Source organism: Balaenoptera borealis (genome assembly GCF_965194805.1).
Source record: "Balaenoptera borealis genome assembly, chromosome: 10".
In the NCBI taxonomy this organism is placed as follows: domain Eukaryota; kingdom Metazoa; phylum Chordata; class Mammalia; order Artiodactyla; family Balaenopteridae; genus Balaenoptera; species Balaenoptera borealis.
In genome coordinates, this window is record NC_138874.1 from 107,849,017 (window position 1) to 107,866,100 (window position 17,084).

Sequence of the window (17,084 nt, forward strand, 5' to 3'; positions counted from 1 at the left end):
CTGCCTCCAAAAACATGTGTTGCCTACTTTATAGAGCTGCTTAGATGCCTACTAGCCATCTCAGCAACATGTGTCCATGGCTGAACTCTTGATCTTCAACCCCAAACCTGTTCTTCCTGCTGTCTTTCCTTCTTATTCTTAACACCCCTCTCTTTGCCACTTGCATCCAATCCATCAACAAGTCTGCTCTAAAACATGTTTCAGATCTCCTCCTTCCCTCCAGCTCCACTGCCGCCATTATCACAGGCCAGCACAGTCTCGCACGCATCTAGACTACCCAGTAGCCACCGAACTGGTTGCCCCACTTATGTTCTTGCCCCTCCCCCATCCATTCTCTGCCCAGCTGCTAATCATTAAAAAAACGTGAATCAGACCACATTCCCCCTGCTTACAAGCCTTTCATGGCTTTCCAAAGCACATAGAAGACAATCTCAAACTTCTTATCGTGGCTTGAAAGGCCTGTGGCATCCAGGCCCTGGCCACCCCTCCAGCCTGGGCCGGCCCAGTTCTTCCTTGCTCTCCCACTTGCTCTCCTCTGCCCACACTGACCTTATTTTAGTTTCTATGCCAAGACCTTTGCGTGTATTGTTCCCTCTGCCTGTGTGGTAGGCAGTGGGGCCTCCAGAGATATTTACACCCTAATCTATATAACCTGTGATATATTTTGTTGCACCGTCAAAGGGACTTCGCAGGTGTCATTAACGCTACAGACCATAAAATGGGGAGAGTAGCCTCTCTCATCCAGTTTCATCGTGTGAACCATTTATAGCAGAAAATGTTCTCCAGCTGGGGGCAGGAGGGATGCAGTAGGAGAAGTCAGAGAGAGTCGACGTGTGAGAAGGACTCAATGCACTGTTTAAGGACAGAAAGGGCAACAGGATGAGGAATCCTGGCAGCCTAAGGAGTTGAGAGAGGCTCCTGGCCAATGACCAGCAAGGAGACAGGAACTCAGCCCTCCAACCTCAAGCAAGTTCTGCCGAAGACCTGAGTGAGCTTAGCAGCTGATTCTACTCTCACAGGCTTCAGATAATAGCCTGGCTCGCTGACACCTGGATCTGGGCCTTGTAAGACCTGGAGCAGAAAAGCCAGCAGATGCCCTGGATTCTGACCTACAGAACTGCCCGATGATAAATTTGTGTTGTTTTGAGCTGCTCGGTTTGTGATAATTTGAACGGCAGCAACAGAAAACGAATAGAGGTCTCTTAAACTGTCCTCGTTTCTTTTTATTCTAGAAGACATACAGATGGTCAAAAGGCACATGAAAAGGTGCTCAACATCTCTAATTATTAGAGAAATGCAAACCAAAACTACAGCGAGGTATCACCTCACACCGGTCAGAATGGCCATCATCAACAAGTCTACAAATAATAAATGCTGGAGAGGGTGTGGAGAAAAAGGGAACCCTCCTGCACTGTTGGTGGGAATGTAAACTGATACAGCCACTATGGAGAACAGTATGGAGGTTCCTTAAAAAACTAAAAAATAGAGCTATACCATATGATCCTGTAGTCTCACTCCTGGGCATACATCTGGAGAAAACCATAATTTGAAAAGATACATGCACCCCAATGTTCACTGAAGCACTATGTACAATAGCCAAGACATGGAAGCAACCTATAAGTCCATTGACAGAGGAATGGATAAAGAAGATGTGGTATATTTATACAACGGAGTATTACTCAGCCATAAAAAAGAATGAAATAATGCCATTTGCAGCAACATGGATGAACCTAGAGATTATCTTATTAAGTGAAGGAAGCCAGACAGAGAAGGACAAATGTCATATGATATTGCTTATATGTGGAACCTGAAAAAAATGATACAAATGAACTTATATACAAAACAGAAATAGACCCATAGACATAGAAAACAAACTTATGGTTACCAAAGGGAAAAGGTGGGGGGGAGGGATAAATTAGGAGTTTGGGATTAACATGTACACACTACTATATATAAAATAGATAACCAACAAGGACCTACTGTATAGCACAGGGAACTATACTCAATGTTTTGTAATAACCTATAAGGGAAAAGAATCTGAAAAAAATAGATATATATCTATGTATAACCGAATTACTTTGCTGCACACCTGAAACTAACACAACATTGTAGATCAACTATACCTCAATTAAAAAATTATAATAAAACCTCTATTTCATATAACTTAAAAAAATAAAACTAATAGTGCCCAGAATGTTCTCTCCTCCCCCCTCCGCTGGGTGACCACTTCTCATGCTTCAGGCTCAGCCATTTTCTGATTAGACCATCGAACATAGGTCCACCTGTTTCATGCCATCCTATTCTTTTTCTTCCTAACGTTTTAATCACACCTGACCATATCCTTGTTAAGAGGCAGTTTGGTGCTGGAGAGGAGTGCAATGCAGTACTCACGTGTGCAGGCTCTAGACCTGCAGGGTTCAAATCCTAGGTCATCCTATCTGCTACTTGTGTGATCGTGGCTGCATTATCAACATTTCTATGCCTTAGTTTTCTCATTTGTAAAATGGGCATAGTAACACTAGCTCAGAGGGTTGTGAGAATGCAATGAGTATCATAAAGCATGTCAAACAGTACTTGGCACATAGCAGGCTCCAATTATTACAGTTTTAACTATGTATTTGTTGAATGGCCTTCTAGACCTGGGGATGGCAGACTACTGCCTGCCTGCAGGTCAAATCCAGCCACCACTTGCTTTTGTAAAGTTTTATTGGAACACAGCCATGACTGTTCATTTACATATTATCTTTGTTTACATATAGCACTATCGGGCTACTAAGGTGTGACCGTGCAGCCTAGAAAGCCTAAATTATTTATTGTCTGTACTTCTACAGAACAAGTTCGCTCTAGACTAAGCCCAGAGGGTTAGGACCACATCTGTTTCGTTCATCTGTAGGCTTAGTTCTCAGCACATGATGTGGCACATAGTAGGTGCACAGTGCAGCAGGTTGAGACGATGAATTGTGTGGTAAGCCAGGATTCTCTAAAAGGAGGTGGGATCCATCTGTGATGCAACACCGTGCACACACCCAGTGTCTCCTCTCAGTCACTGCTCTATCCTTTCTCTTTCCCAGCCTCATTAATGCTCTCCTGCCAGGGGATCTTAGGTTTTAACATCAGATGCCATTTTTACTTTCTAATTAAAACTGCTTTGTGGCTGTAGCTAATAAGCTCAGTGTCCTTCAGCAGTTCATCTCCAGGGTCTGTACCTGAGCTGGGCTGTCTGGGATGTTTCACATTTTAAACTGGCCAAGTCATACATCGGTAGGAGCCATGGAACATACAGTGTTTTAGTGCAACTCTGATATGAGCTTTAAATTGCCCCTGAAAAGAGCTTGAATTGCTCCTTTAGAGGCCCAAATACAGCACCAGCCTTTGACCTGTGCTTCTGTTAGTTTCATCAATTACATCAACACCTTTCTTGCAGCTGTGCTTTCAGGGCTGGTCTGCTCTGCCATCCATCATGATATGTTCATGTTTCTATTCTCATACTCTTTAATTATTCCATGGGGGCTTCTAGAGTTTTTAATGATCAAGTATATTATATTATACTTGCAGGGAAATCAGGTTACCTTTTCAGGAGGTGAAGAGACAGATATGATTACTAATTGAATCATGTGCCACCAGGATCAGCTGTGTCAGCAACAACCCAGTTGGTATGGGGGTGGGGACAGGGACTTGGAAGGTCTTTGTCTCAGGTATTCCCCCACTGATGCCGGAAAGCCTACCATTGCTGAATAATTCTCCTGCGTTAAGCCCTGTCTGCTTCAGGGCCGTTCTTTTTTATCTTATGCAAATATTTCTTTGAGTGATGATAAAGTTTCAAAATTCTGTGCTTCCTTCTTGAGTGATTTGGGCAGGTGAGGGCAGAGCTGTGAGTGTTAGGGGTCCTTAAGGATGGAGACTACTGTTTGGGAGATCAGGGAGGGAGAAAAAAGGGTGGGAGACGGTTCCACAGCTTTTTTTCCCCCCTACTGTTCTACCAGGGTCAGCCTGGTTGTGTAACCGTAGCGGGCTGGTGTTATTTTTAGGAGGAGAGAACCCAGATACGTGTTTGTGCCAGTCACTCAGGAAGTTCAAGCAGCCACTTCAGCCTTGAGATGGCTTTTGTGTCTCTCAGTCACCTCTCACCTGGCAGACCAGGTGAGCTGAAGGTGGGCAGAAGAATTTCCACCTGTTATTTCCCAGGTCACCAAGCAAGAGACCTCATCTCCCTCTAGGAAGGCAGACAGAACTTTGACCTTCTCTGTTGGTTTATCCTTTGCTTCTCAACTTCGGCAAGGATACTAGATCTCCCCGAGTCGATGGGGGTGGGTGAGGTGACAGTATTACAGTCTCAACTTGAAAACCTTCATTAACCAAACTCAGAGCACTTAAAGTGTTTGCAGACACCACCTAGTTACTTCATATAAGTGAGTCCACCGAAACCTTCAGCGCATCAGTTTATCTTTACGGGCATTAAAGTAGTATTTACTTCAGACTGGGATTGTGTAAATTAAATAAGTTAATAGATAGTAAGGGCTTAGAACAGTCTTTGGCTCATAGTAAATGTTCAACAAATGTTAACAATACCACTCACAGTATTACTATATCTATTATTATATAATTTGATATCATGCTTTTCATTTTGTTATGGACATTTCTCCAAGTGCTCACATTTTGGTAGTTAAAATATTTGTTTCAGTTGACTATTTTTAGTCAAATTTCTCATTATTCTATGTAAAATTTAGAAAATTATTTTAACATAAATCATTAAAGAGATTTTAAAATATTTCAGCATAATAGATTTTTAGCAGTAAAATTACTGGGTGAAGGAGTATAATGCTTTTGCCAACTTGTCCTTCCAAACATGAGAATATCTATCTGACTATCCTTGTTAACACACACCCACAAAAATGCAAAAACCCAAAAATGTTGTAAAATTGGGTGACAAAATGCTTTTCTTGTATTCTTAATGTGCATTTAATTTATTATGGCTGTATGACATCATTCCGAAGTTTATTAGTTTTATTTCTTTCTGGGACTTAGATATTTATGTTTGCTTATTTTTCTATTGTTTGTCTTTTTCTTGACTTAGAGAAATGCTATATATATAATAAATTTTATATATTCATGTTTTATAAATTTTAATTCTTTGCAGTTATTTTCTCTTCATCTTTCTCTAATATTTTTTTTAAATTTTATTTATTTATTTATGGCTGTGTTAGGTCTTCGTTTCTGTGTGAGGGCTTTCCCTAGTTGCGGCAAGTGGGGGCCACTCTTCATCACGGTGCGCGGGCCTCTCACTATCGCGGCCTCTCTTGTTGCAGAGCACAGGCTCCAGATGCGCAGACTCAGTAATTGTGGCTCACGGGCCTAGTTGCTCCGCGGCATGTGGGATCCTCCCAGACCAGGGCTCGAACCCGTGTCCCCTGCATTGGCAGGCAGATTCTCAACCACTGCGCCACCAGGGAAGCCCTCTCTAATATTTTAATGTTGCTTACAGAATCTTTTATCAAGTTTTAAGTTTCTATGTGAGCAAATAAGCCAATGTTTTCCTTTATAGTTTCTGGGGTTTGTATATTTCTTTACTCTGCCAAGGTCATAAAAGCAGTGGTCTAGAGTTTCTGCTACTATTTTTATAACCCATTTGAATTTTGTGCTTGACTAATGTGGGGTAGGTATATTTCAATTTTTTCACAAATGGATATTTGATTTCTGCAGTAACAGTTACTGAATTTTCTGTTTCATCGCCATTGATCTGAAGAGCCACCTATATCTGATACGAAATTCCTGTTAGTATATGGATCTGTTCCTGATCTCTCTATTTAGTTTTATTATATATTTGTTTATTGCTGTCCTAGAGTTACACAGTTGTATTTGCTATAACTTTATTAGCACATTTGATAAGGAAAGTGCCTTCATTGTTTTTAAAAACTATTTTCTTGGTAATTCTTGGGTGTCTTGACATGAATTTTAGTATTAGCTTGACATAATAAATTCTTGGGATTTTGATTGGAATTACTTTGAATTTATAGATAAGTTTTTAAACTAAAATCTTAACAGTATTAAATCTTTTCGTTCAGGATCATTGTAATTCTTTTCTCTAATAAAAAAATTTCTAGTTTAATCATTTTTGTCTTATATATTTCCTGATAAATTTATTCCTGGATATCTGACAATTTGGTTTGCTTCTGGGAATGGAATCTTTCCCCGTGAAATTTCTAATTACCTTTCTAGTGACTTTGTTGGCCTTGGATATGGCCACTTTCTGAAATTCCTTTGGTTCTAATGATTGTAATTAATTTTAATATTAGTTGATTTCACTGGATTTTCTAAGTTGATGAACACATGGTCGTAATTATGACATCTCTTTTTCCAATACTAATCGTTCTTTTCTCCCCTAATTCTTCTTGCGTGGGCAAAGACTTCCAGTACAATATTGAATAGTAGGGCCAACAGTAGGCATCTTTCTGTGACTCCTGATTTAATTAGATTTTCTCTAACATCTTTATCATTAAGTATGATGTTAGTAGAAGGTTTCTGGTTGAAAGTTTTATAAAGTTAAACCTTGTTATTTCAAGTTTATTAAAAGTTTTATTGGGGATATGTGTTTAAATTTATTAATTTATTTGTCATTTATTGAGATGATTTATTTTTGTAGCTTGTTAATGTGGTAAATTACATCAGCAGACAATGTTGAACCCAGAATAAGCCTTTCTTAACCATTTAAAAATGTTGTTCCAGTACACTCTTGGATTTGATTTGCCAGAATTTAGGATTGTTGCATTTGTACTCATTTTTGAGATAGTTCTGTAGGATGTTGTATTAGTTTTTTAGGGCTTCTATAACAAATTACTCTTTCAAATAAGGTCACATTCACAGGTTCAGGGGATTAAGACATGGACATATCTTTTTGGGAGCTACCATTCAACCCACTACAAATGTGTTATTAGTGCAGACTTCTGAGCACATGGTGGGATTGCATTTCTTAGATCCCTTGGAACTGGGTCCAGCCATGTTAGTAGTTTGGACCAATGAGTTGGAAATGGAACTAATGTCACAATTCTGGGCCAAGCATTTTATTGTTACAGCAAGATGTCCAGGGCTATTTTTTCTCCCTCTAACTTAGTGACCAGAACATTCAAGACCAGCTTGCGCACAAGGCCAGCCTGCATAACTGTGATGAGCATAGCATACTGCTAATCAGCAATGGACAGGGAGCATGAGGGAGAAGATGAACGATACTTGTTTAAATGAAGCGTTGGCAAGTTTCGTCTGTAAGGACTAGATAGTTAATATTTTAGACTTTGCTGGCCAAAAGGTGAAATCAAGGATATTATGTAAGTACTCAGAAAACAAAAGAGAACAAATTTCCACATATTTTTGTTGATGAAATCCAAAACATAATTATTAATAGTAATAATAGAGTATAATTTTTTGTCATACAAATGTCCTAATGAGAAGAATGGAATTGTTTTTTTTTTTTTTTTTTTAGAAATTCATGTTCTTTTTTTTATTATTATTTATTTTTATTTATTTATTTATTTATTTATTTATGACTGTGTTGAGTCTTCGTTTCTGTGCGAGGGCTTTCTCTAGTTGCGGCAAGTGGGGACCACTCTTCATCGCGGTGCGTGGGCCTCTCACCATCGCGGCCTCTCTTGTTGCGGAGCACAGGCTCCAGACGCGCAGGCTCAGTAATTGTGGCTCACGGGCCCAGTCGCTCCGTGGCATGTGGGATCTTCCCAGACCAGGGCTCGAACCCGTGTCCCCTGCATTGGCAGGCAGATTCTCAACCACTGCCCCACCAGGGAAGCCCGAAATTGTTTTTAAGGAGGTAATATTTCACTTAATTGGAGCTCAAAAGTAACACAAATGTTTATTTGTTAATGCTGATCTGCAGTAAGGCTTTGTGTATTTCACTTTTAAAAATGTCTTTTCACACAGATAGGGACTGCCAAATACTGGTAGCTATCCATGAGCATAGGCTTTGAATTGAGCATATTCATTGCTTGGAAGGCAGATAAATTAGGAAGTTCCTCACTCCTAGGAGCTCACAGTCTAGAAGGGAGACAGACATGTAATATCTGCAATAGTAGAGGTACAGAATGCGATCCTAATCTTTCAAGGCAGTACGTTCCTCTAAGACGTTTTCCTTCTTCTTAGGCCCCCACTCTGATATGCACACCTAGCTCTTCATTCATATCTTTATTATTGTCTAAGTAGATTGCTTTTTAATGTTTATGTGGCATAACCCAGAACATGGTGTTTAAGAGCACAGACTGTGTTTCACTCTTGTCTCTGACAGCAATTTGCTGTGTGACCTCAGGCATGTTACTCTACCTCTCTGTGCTTCAGTTTCCATTTTTGTACAGCCCATATGACTGTAATGAGATGTGAATTAATTTTTGTGTATGTTTCACATAGGTACTGTTTTGCCTTGTAATGTTACGTTGAACTCATTAAGAAACATGATCAAGTCTGTAGCAAAATTAAATTTCCAACCTCTAAAAAAGGTAAAAACCATTTTTAGCTGTGGACCATACAAAAACAGTAAAAGACCAGGTTGGGTGTATAGGCTGTAGTTTGCTGACTCCTAGTCACTGAGATGTTGGGATTGTGTTTTACTGAGGTTTATATCTATCTCTAGCTCTATTTATATCTCTGTGTGTGTACATGCTTTCTTGTTGGAATTTGGTATCAGAGTTAACTTTGAAGAAATAATAGGGAATTTTGGGATCTTTCTGTACTTTGCAAATCTATAACATTGTTTATGAATGTTTAGTAGAACTTATTACCTATTAAACATCTAAGGCTGGAATATATTTTAAAGTATATCTTTGACTGCTCTTTCAGATTCTTTCATAGTGTTTGGACTAAGTAAATTTTTCTACTTCTTAACTTCCATAATTTTTTTTTCTAGAACTATGTTATCTATTACAGTTGTCACCAGCCATATGTGATTATTTAAATTTAAGTTAATTAAAATGAAATAAAATTTAAAAATTCAGTTCCTTAGTTGTACTAACCATATATCAGTTGCTCAAGAGTTGTACATGGCCAATGGCTAACATATTTGACAGTGTGGATACAAAATATTTCCATCCTTGTAGAAAGTCCTATTGGACAGTATTAGAAAATTATAATTTTAATTGCATATTCCAGTTTTGGGCATATAATTATAGACAGTCTTTAAAAAAATAACTCCAGATAAAGAGATTCAACCTATGTTCTTCTTTGCATTCCTAATGTTTATTTACATCTTCTCTCTCCCTTTTTTGCCAGTTAGAAATTAGAAATGCCAAAAGTTCTTCTCTTTTATTGGTATTCTCAAAGAATGTTGGTTTTATTGACTAAGTCTACTATTTAAAACATATAACTTTACATTCTAAGGTTAATTACCAACCCCTTTTAACTTTTTGGAGTGTATTATTTTTGGGTTCTTTTCATCTAGTTTCTTGAGTCAAGTGCTTAGTTCATTTCCCTTCAGTCTTTCCTGGTTTCTAATAAATACTAGATTTTTAAGCTAGAAATCTTTCTTAATGTATATGGCTGCATCCCATGGCTTTTGATATATAGTGTTTTCATTTTCATTCATCTCTAAATAGTTTATAATGTCAGTTTGACAGCCTTCTTAACCAAGAGTTATTTTAAAGTGTTTAAAAATTCTAAGAAAGATTTGTTGTTAATATGTAATTGTATTGCTTTCTGGTTAGGCAAAGTAGATTGTATAAATTTCAGTTTGGGGACTTTTTTTTCCTAGTGGCTTAGGCATTATCTATTGTTGTGTCACAAATTACCCCCAATACTTAGTAGCTTAAAACAACAAATATTTATTTTCTCAGAGTTTCTGAGGGTCAGGAATCTAGAAACAGCTTACCTGGGTGGTTCTGTCTCAGGACCTCTCATGAGGTTTCGAAGCTGTTGGTAGAACTCTAGGCATCTGAAGATCCAGCTGGGGATGGGGGAGCAGCTCCCATGGTTCGCTCACATGGCTGTTGGCAGGAGGCCTCAGTTCCTCACCAGGTGGGCTTCACCATATAGCAGCTGGCTTCTCCTAGAAGGAGTGTTCAGAGACAGAGAGAGTGAAAGCAACACCAGACAGCCTCTTATGACCCAGTCTCCTGAGTCATACACCATCACATCTTATTCTGTTCATCAGAAGGGAATCACTAAGTCCAGCCTGTACTCAATGGGAGGGGACCACAGAAGGATGAGATTACTGGGAGATGAAGATCACTGGGAGCCATACTGGAGGCTGCCTACCACAGTCAGGTTTTTTTTTTGGTACTGGTTCATGTGGTTTAAAAAGAATGTTTCTGTCTCTGTTCGCTGGGATGTGTGCCATGTAGGTCTACTGGATATTACTTGTCATTTGTGTTAAGTCCTCAGAATTATTTCTCATTTTTGCTTGCTTCATCAGTTGGTTTTGGTCTGGGATAAGGGTTTATCTATATGACTATTCCATGTGCACTTGAAAAGATTGTGCATCCTACAGTTGCTGGGAGGGATGTTCTAGAAATGTCAGTGAGGTTGAGTTGTTAGCTGGTGTTATTCAAGTCTTTTATATCCTTAGTGTTTTTCTGTCCATTTTTTCCATCAGTTACTGAGAGGGGAATGACAAAATCTCCAACTGTGATTGTGGATTTATTTCTCCCTTTAGCTCTGTCAATTTTTGCTGCACGTGTTTTGAAGCTCTATTATTAGGTGTGTCACACTTAGAATTATGTCTTGATGAATTGGCCACCTTATCATTATGAAATGATTCTCATTTTCTGTGTAATATTCCTTGCCTATTTTTGCTGATTCTTATACTCACTGTTTGCATGGCCTGTCTTTTTCTGTCTGTTATTTTCTACCTGTCTGCATATCCTTCAAATTCATCCTTTTTGTTTGCTCTCTGAAAATGGATCTGGGCCCTTTAAGTATTTTTCCTGAGCCAGCTGACTCTGAAGTTCTGGCAGTAGAGGGTGTTGGAGAGACATTGCAGGAGGAAAGGGTTTTGCCTCCTGGATCTGGAATGCTAGCGATGCGTGCCTCTCCTGCAGCCGCCAAACCCTGCAGTGGTTGCGGCTCCTCCGTGCCCAGCTCTGTAGTACACAGTAGCCGGTGGCTTTGTAGTAGAATGCCTCCGACTCCTGTAGGACTCACAGCCGGAAGCATTCAGCAGCCAGCAGCTGCCCCCACCACCTCTTCCTCAACCAAAAGTGCCTCTGGTGAGACACTTCCCCGTGAAGTAGGTTTTCTAGCACCCTAGAAGACACCCACCAATGTCTTCTCTGCCATCCAATGAGCCACAGTTGTGCCCTTTCTAACATGGTCAGATCCCAGCTCTGAGGTGAGCTGAGAGATGCTCTACCTCAGCTCTAGAGGTGGTGGCTTCTCCCTCTCTCTGCTAGTCCTATATTTTTTAAAGTTCTTTTCCCCTCTTATTAGCTGGTCTCTTGTAAATCTAATCCCCCTTTATAGTTAGTACTCCTTTACATTAACCTTTTACTGTTCAAATTACTGTATGGTTTCTCTCTCCTGATTATACTCAGACTATTGAATCTCTGATCATTGCGAAACAGATCTCTGGCAGTGTGAAAAGGGGAGAGAAAATGACAAGTGCATGGAATGGGAAGAAAACAAAGAACTGGCCTCTCTATTTCTCAAAGTCAGTTTCTGAATTTAGGTCATTTATCACAGGCTACTGTTAGTCATGTTTATTGATTTCAGATCTGCAGTCGAAACCAAAACAAAGGGCCAGCCGAAGATCTGCTCCTGGATTCCACTTCCACTCTCTATCTTTTCCCAGGCTGCCGTTATTACTCTCAAATTTCTGTCTTTAGCTCTGATTATTCTTCTAGGTCTCTGCCCCACATCACCAGTCTCCTCTTGGAAACTTGAAAGTCGAATGCAAAACCATGGTCTGGGTTCAAGTCTCACCTCTGCCATTCACTCCCTACATGGTGTTGGCCTCAATTCTTCAGTCTGTAAAAGGGGGATAATATACCTATCTCATGGAGCTTCCATGACAATTACATAAGGTGCATAAAGGGCTTACAATGCTGTTGACCCGTGGCAAGCTCTGAATAAATGAGATTCTTTTAATCCTGGACATTATTCATCTAAAATCAGAAGTCATCGTATTTACTCTCCTTGAATTTGCAGTGTTTTTGATTAATGTCCCCAGTCATTTGGACCTAAAAAAAAATACAGTGTTTTCTGTCTCTGTCCTCCCTATCCAATTAGCCTCTGAGCCATCAAAACATTCTTTTCAGCACCTCTTACATGCCTCCTTCCTTACTGTTCCCCTCCTTTGCCAACCTGGCTTATGCCTGATCTGTTTTAGTGGACTTATGCTGGTCGCCCACCTTGTATTTCACCACCCTCTCTGCATTTTGCACAATGCAGGAACATTAATCTTTCTAAATCATCCCTTGCTCAGCCATCTCTGTTGTCTCCCAGTTGCCTCAAGAAAACGATCTAGGCTCTTTTAAGTGTGGCATCCAGAGTCCTGATTCATTCTCTTTCTCTACTTCTATTTCTAGTTACATCTCTACCTAAATCATCTACTCCGGGTAGAAGTTCTGCTTTCTGTATGTCTGTGGAGGCCTGGTGCTTTCTTCTTCTTAAGCTCTTTCCCCTTTCTTCAAGACAGCTGGAAAGTCCTCTTCCTACATCCTCTTTCCAGCTCCTGCCCTTTCCTATTCCTGCCCATTCTGTCCTATTCAGCCACAGCCTACCAAACTCCTGAGCACCTGGGAGGAGAAACATTGTTCATCCACTGTGGTGATTTCTGCTGATACCCTTTTACACAGCTGTCGATTTTCCTGACAAGTTTCACAGGCATTCAGCAAAGATTTGTAGACCTTTCACAGCAGAAAGTTTTTCAACTTTATGTCTTCCACAGAGCCTCACTCATTTTTGGTGTGCTATACGAATTAGGTTGAATTAAAATATTCTCTACATCACAGGGTCTGTAGTTTGGGAGCCTGCATCCACTCCTATCTGACCATGGGGGAGTTAGCTTAATCACTCCATGTCTTGGTTTCCCCTTTGGTAAAATGGAGATAATAGTACCTACTTCACAGGGTTGTTGTGAAAATTAAATGTGTAGCAAGAATTCTAAGGCAGTTAGAAAGTGCCTGGCATTGAGTAAGAGCTCAGTAAATGTTGGTTGCCTTTATTATGATTGCTGCTGAGGTGGCAGGGCCAGAACTCACCCCAGGTCTGTATGAACGTGAAGGATGTGGTCTTTTTATCCTCTCAGGCTCACCACACTACTAGACTTGCATTTGGAGTTTTGGGTTCAAGCCACCTTGCTGTGTGACTCTGGGCAAGTCACTTCACCTCTCTGGGTCTCATTTTCTCACATGTGTAATGAGGAAGGGTGGGTTGGACACCATGTATTCTCATGTTCCTTCCACCTTTAGCACCCACTGTTCCCATGAGTGTGACCAGAGGGTTTCTGAAATGTCCAAGTAGGCCACTAAAATATGTGATTCCTTGTGAGTCTTCATTGTCACCTGTTGAGGGTGGAGACAAGAAGCAGGAGTTGTCCATGAGTCCTCAGTGCTGGCCAAGAGTGAGGGGGCTCTGTCCACGGGTCACTGCGGGGAACACGGCAGAATTCCATTATCCAACTCCAGTCACCCTGAATTGATGCTCCCCAGGTTACTTCCTGGTAGTATTTTAATTTCTCCAATAAACTCTAACAATGAAAAAAAAAATCACATTGATTTTTAATCATTTGATTGAAACACTATTTCCCTCAGTATTTGTTTATTAGTAATTCAATAATTTGCTGTCCTTTAAGCAATAGCACTTCTGATAATTTTGTATGAAAATGTAAAACTGGGAAAATAGTGCCTGTCTTTGTTTTCCCCTTTGTGAATTAGGAAAAGTTTGCTGACATTAGAAGCATTTTAGTCTGAATCACAGAATACCTGGGCTCTAAAAGGCAAAATTTGACAGTCACCGGTATGGGTATAGATTTAAAAAAAAAAGGGAATTGATAATTGCAGAGAACATATTTAAAGCTATGAGGTAAAATGAAACGGTATCAAAGAATTTTGGACTTGTGGCAGCAGAGTCCTTTAAATTTCTAAAGAGACATTTGGAAAATTGCATCTAGAGGGCTATATATTTGCATCCAATAATCCATTTAAACATGAAAATTATAATTTGCAAATGAGCAATTCCAAGGGCCAGAATCCTGAGCAATGTTACTGCAGACAGGAGGAGAGGGCCCTGGGTTCCTGCTGGCTGTGAATGCATCGCAGATAAAAGCATACTTGGTCATTGTCTCAGAATAGGTAAGGCCTGAGGTAAATCCTGTCTCCATCAGGGCTTTGAATCTGCTTTTAGTCTGACTTCCCATGTTGATCTTTACCTTCCGAAAGGAATAGGAAGGTACCTGTAGTGATTTTGATTAATAAAATATCACCAGATAACTTCACAAATTAAGTTTTATTAGAAGCTTATAGATTTTCGTAGAGAAGTCTAATTATTTTTGAAATCCAAATCAGACTCCATAATTCTTGTTATAAATGGCTTCTGTGCTCAGGACCAACTATGATGCTGACAGCCAGCTTTAGAAAAGTCTTTAAGTTATATTGAGATTCAGCCAAAAATGGAGTGCTCCAGTCAAAATCTCTGCAGGTTGCATTTGTTTACTGGACTAGGGCAAGTCTCCCTGACAGTGCGGGGCAGCTGGGGCATCGACCACCATGATGAGCCCTTCTCTTCCACCCAAAGACTAGACCAAAACCAGCAGAGGGGAGAGAATAAACCGGGCTCCAGGAAAAATTCTTTCCTGTACAACTTTTCATGTGTTACATTGAATTTATACTTGTGGAGATTCAAGTTATGGATATAAATGGCAAGATTTTTAGAAAGTCTTTCTAAAATCTTGATGAGCCAGGAGAAGAAAGCTTCTCTAGGAGCCGTTTGAAATTCTGAAGTATGGATGTATTGATCATAATTATGAAATTCAGGCATACAAGTTATCAAAGATGGCTTTTGAATTTTGACTTAAGCTCATGAAACAGATCAAACAAGTCAAATCTGCACTGATGAAAACACATAAAACACTCATAAAATGCAATCTGGATGCCAGGACTTATTCGATGAATGGCTCCCCTGAGGGAGATGCTTGGGCTCCAGGAATCTCGTGTTCAGCCCTGTCCTGTGACATTTTCATCAGTCAGCTGTGTAGCATGAGGGGTCATTACGTCCTCACAACTCAGTTTCTTGGCCCATTCATTACTCAGCTGGGCACTGGAGATGCAGAGGCGAGCAAAATGCGACTCCTGCCCTCCAGTAACGCATGTCTAGTGGGGAAGATGGGTAAGGAGACAAATCACTAGAACACAGGGCAATAAATACTGAAATGGAGATGTGTCCAAGAGCCAGTGGAGTATAGAGAAGAGAGTGAATCAGAGCGGGCTTCCCAGAGGAGGTGGCACTTAGGAGGTGACATTAAATCAGTGATTGCCTAGGGACTTCTACGAAATTAGTTGAAAGTTAAGTAAAAGATATGTAGAGTTATAGAATCATCTGAATTTATAGAATCATCACTTTAGAGGTTATTTCTTCATTTTATAAATGGGAAAAGAGACTCAGAGAGTGATTTATCCAAGGTCACACAGGCAGTCAGTCTCAAACCCCAAATATGGTCCTCCTCTCCATATTCTGTGCTTAAGAGTCCAATAAAGTAGGACCTTTTCTTCTCAACTGTTCTACTTTATTAAATTTTTTTTTGAAAGAATTGATTTAAATTCAGTAAGTTGGCATCATGGAGAGACACCAAAAAGAAAACAAATTCAGTCTTGTGTTATATGTTAGTTTCCTATTGCTGCTGTAACAAATTACGACAAACTTGGTGGGTTAAAACAATAAGAACTTATTTTCCCGTGGTTCTGGAGGCCAAAAGTCTGAAATTGGTATCACTGGGCTGAAGTCAAGGTGTCTGCAAGGCCAGGCTCCCTCCGAAGGCTCTAGGCTCTTGCTACTTGTAGCTTTTTGGTGACTGTCCACATGCCTTGGGCAGGGGATGGGGACTGAACTCTAGCAACTTCGGGATGCCAAGGGATTTTTCACTCACTCTGGGAGAATTTGGGGGCATCAAAGATTTTTTTGGGGAAAAATGACAGGATTCAATATGTTTTCCACAAAAGTCTGTGTGACCATGTAAATAAATGTAATCACTGAGGAAATGACTGATACAAAAAGTATTAAGTATATTTGGAAGTGCTTCTTTACTAAGAATTGTCTGTTGTCAAAATGATTTTTCTAGTGTCCCTGGAGGACTTTTAAAAGACTGCTTTCCTGAGGCCATAAACAATTTCAGATTGAAAAACCATTGAAAAATTATTTAAAACAATATAGGCATACCTTGGAGATATTGTGGGTTTGGTTCCAGACCACCACAATAAAGCAAATATCACAGTAAAGCTAGTTCACGTGAATATTTTGGTTTGTAAAAGTTATTTTTACACTATACAGTAGTCTGTTAATTGTGTAATAGCATTCTGTTTAAAAAAACAATGTACATACCTTGATTTAAAAATATTTTATTGCTAAAAAAATACTAACCATCATCTTTCAATGCGGGGTTGCCACAAACCTTCAACTGGTTTTAAAAAATGGATTTGCAAAGCGTAGCAAATCAAAGTGCAATAAAATGAGGTATGCCTGTATGTATTTAGATATAAAAATATATAACTATATATAACTTCATATATAAAAACTATACGTATATACACATTTGTTGTTCCAGAAGATCCCAAATTTAGTCTTCTCTATGGAAAGCCTCACTGCTGTTTCTATCTTCTCCAAATAAAATGACTAATGCGCCATATGCCTGGTGCTCAGTAGGTCACAGTGTCCCTTGAAGCAATGATTTGGAAAATCTCTGTGTTGTCTTTCAGGCCGCACATCTGGAGGACAATGGGGAGGTGAGAGGACTTGGATCTTGGCTAAGAGACGGTTTCCAAGTGTCCCCGATCCTGGTCTAGAGGTCAGTGTCCTGACTACAGTGTATAATGCAGTTGTATCTAGTTAGGCTCGAATTTCAGCTGTAGAAAGGTGAACAGTGAGGACCAGCTGTCAGCAGTGGG

General features: G+C 39.8%; 1 protein-coding gene and 1 long non-coding RNA gene across 6 annotated transcripts in view; one reads left to right on the forward strand and one right to left on the reverse strand.

The window, feature by feature from the left end:
• PLPP4 (phospholipid phosphatase 4) overlaps nt 1-17,084 on the forward strand; it is a 567,241-nt gene that overhangs the window by 141,458 nt on the left and 408,699 nt on the right. For all 5 annotated transcript variants that reach the window (XM_082407045.1, XM_082407044.1, XM_082407046.1 and 2 more), the window contains one exon: nt 16,896-16,984. The gene's annotated coding sequence lies outside the window, so the exon portion shown is untranslated. The remainder of the gene's footprint in view (nt 1-16,895; nt 16,985-17,084) is intronic.
• The window catches only part of LOC309635585, a 712,727-nt gene that overhangs the window by 107,663 nt on the left and 587,980 nt on the right, over nt 1-17,084 (reverse strand). The window lies entirely within an intron of this gene.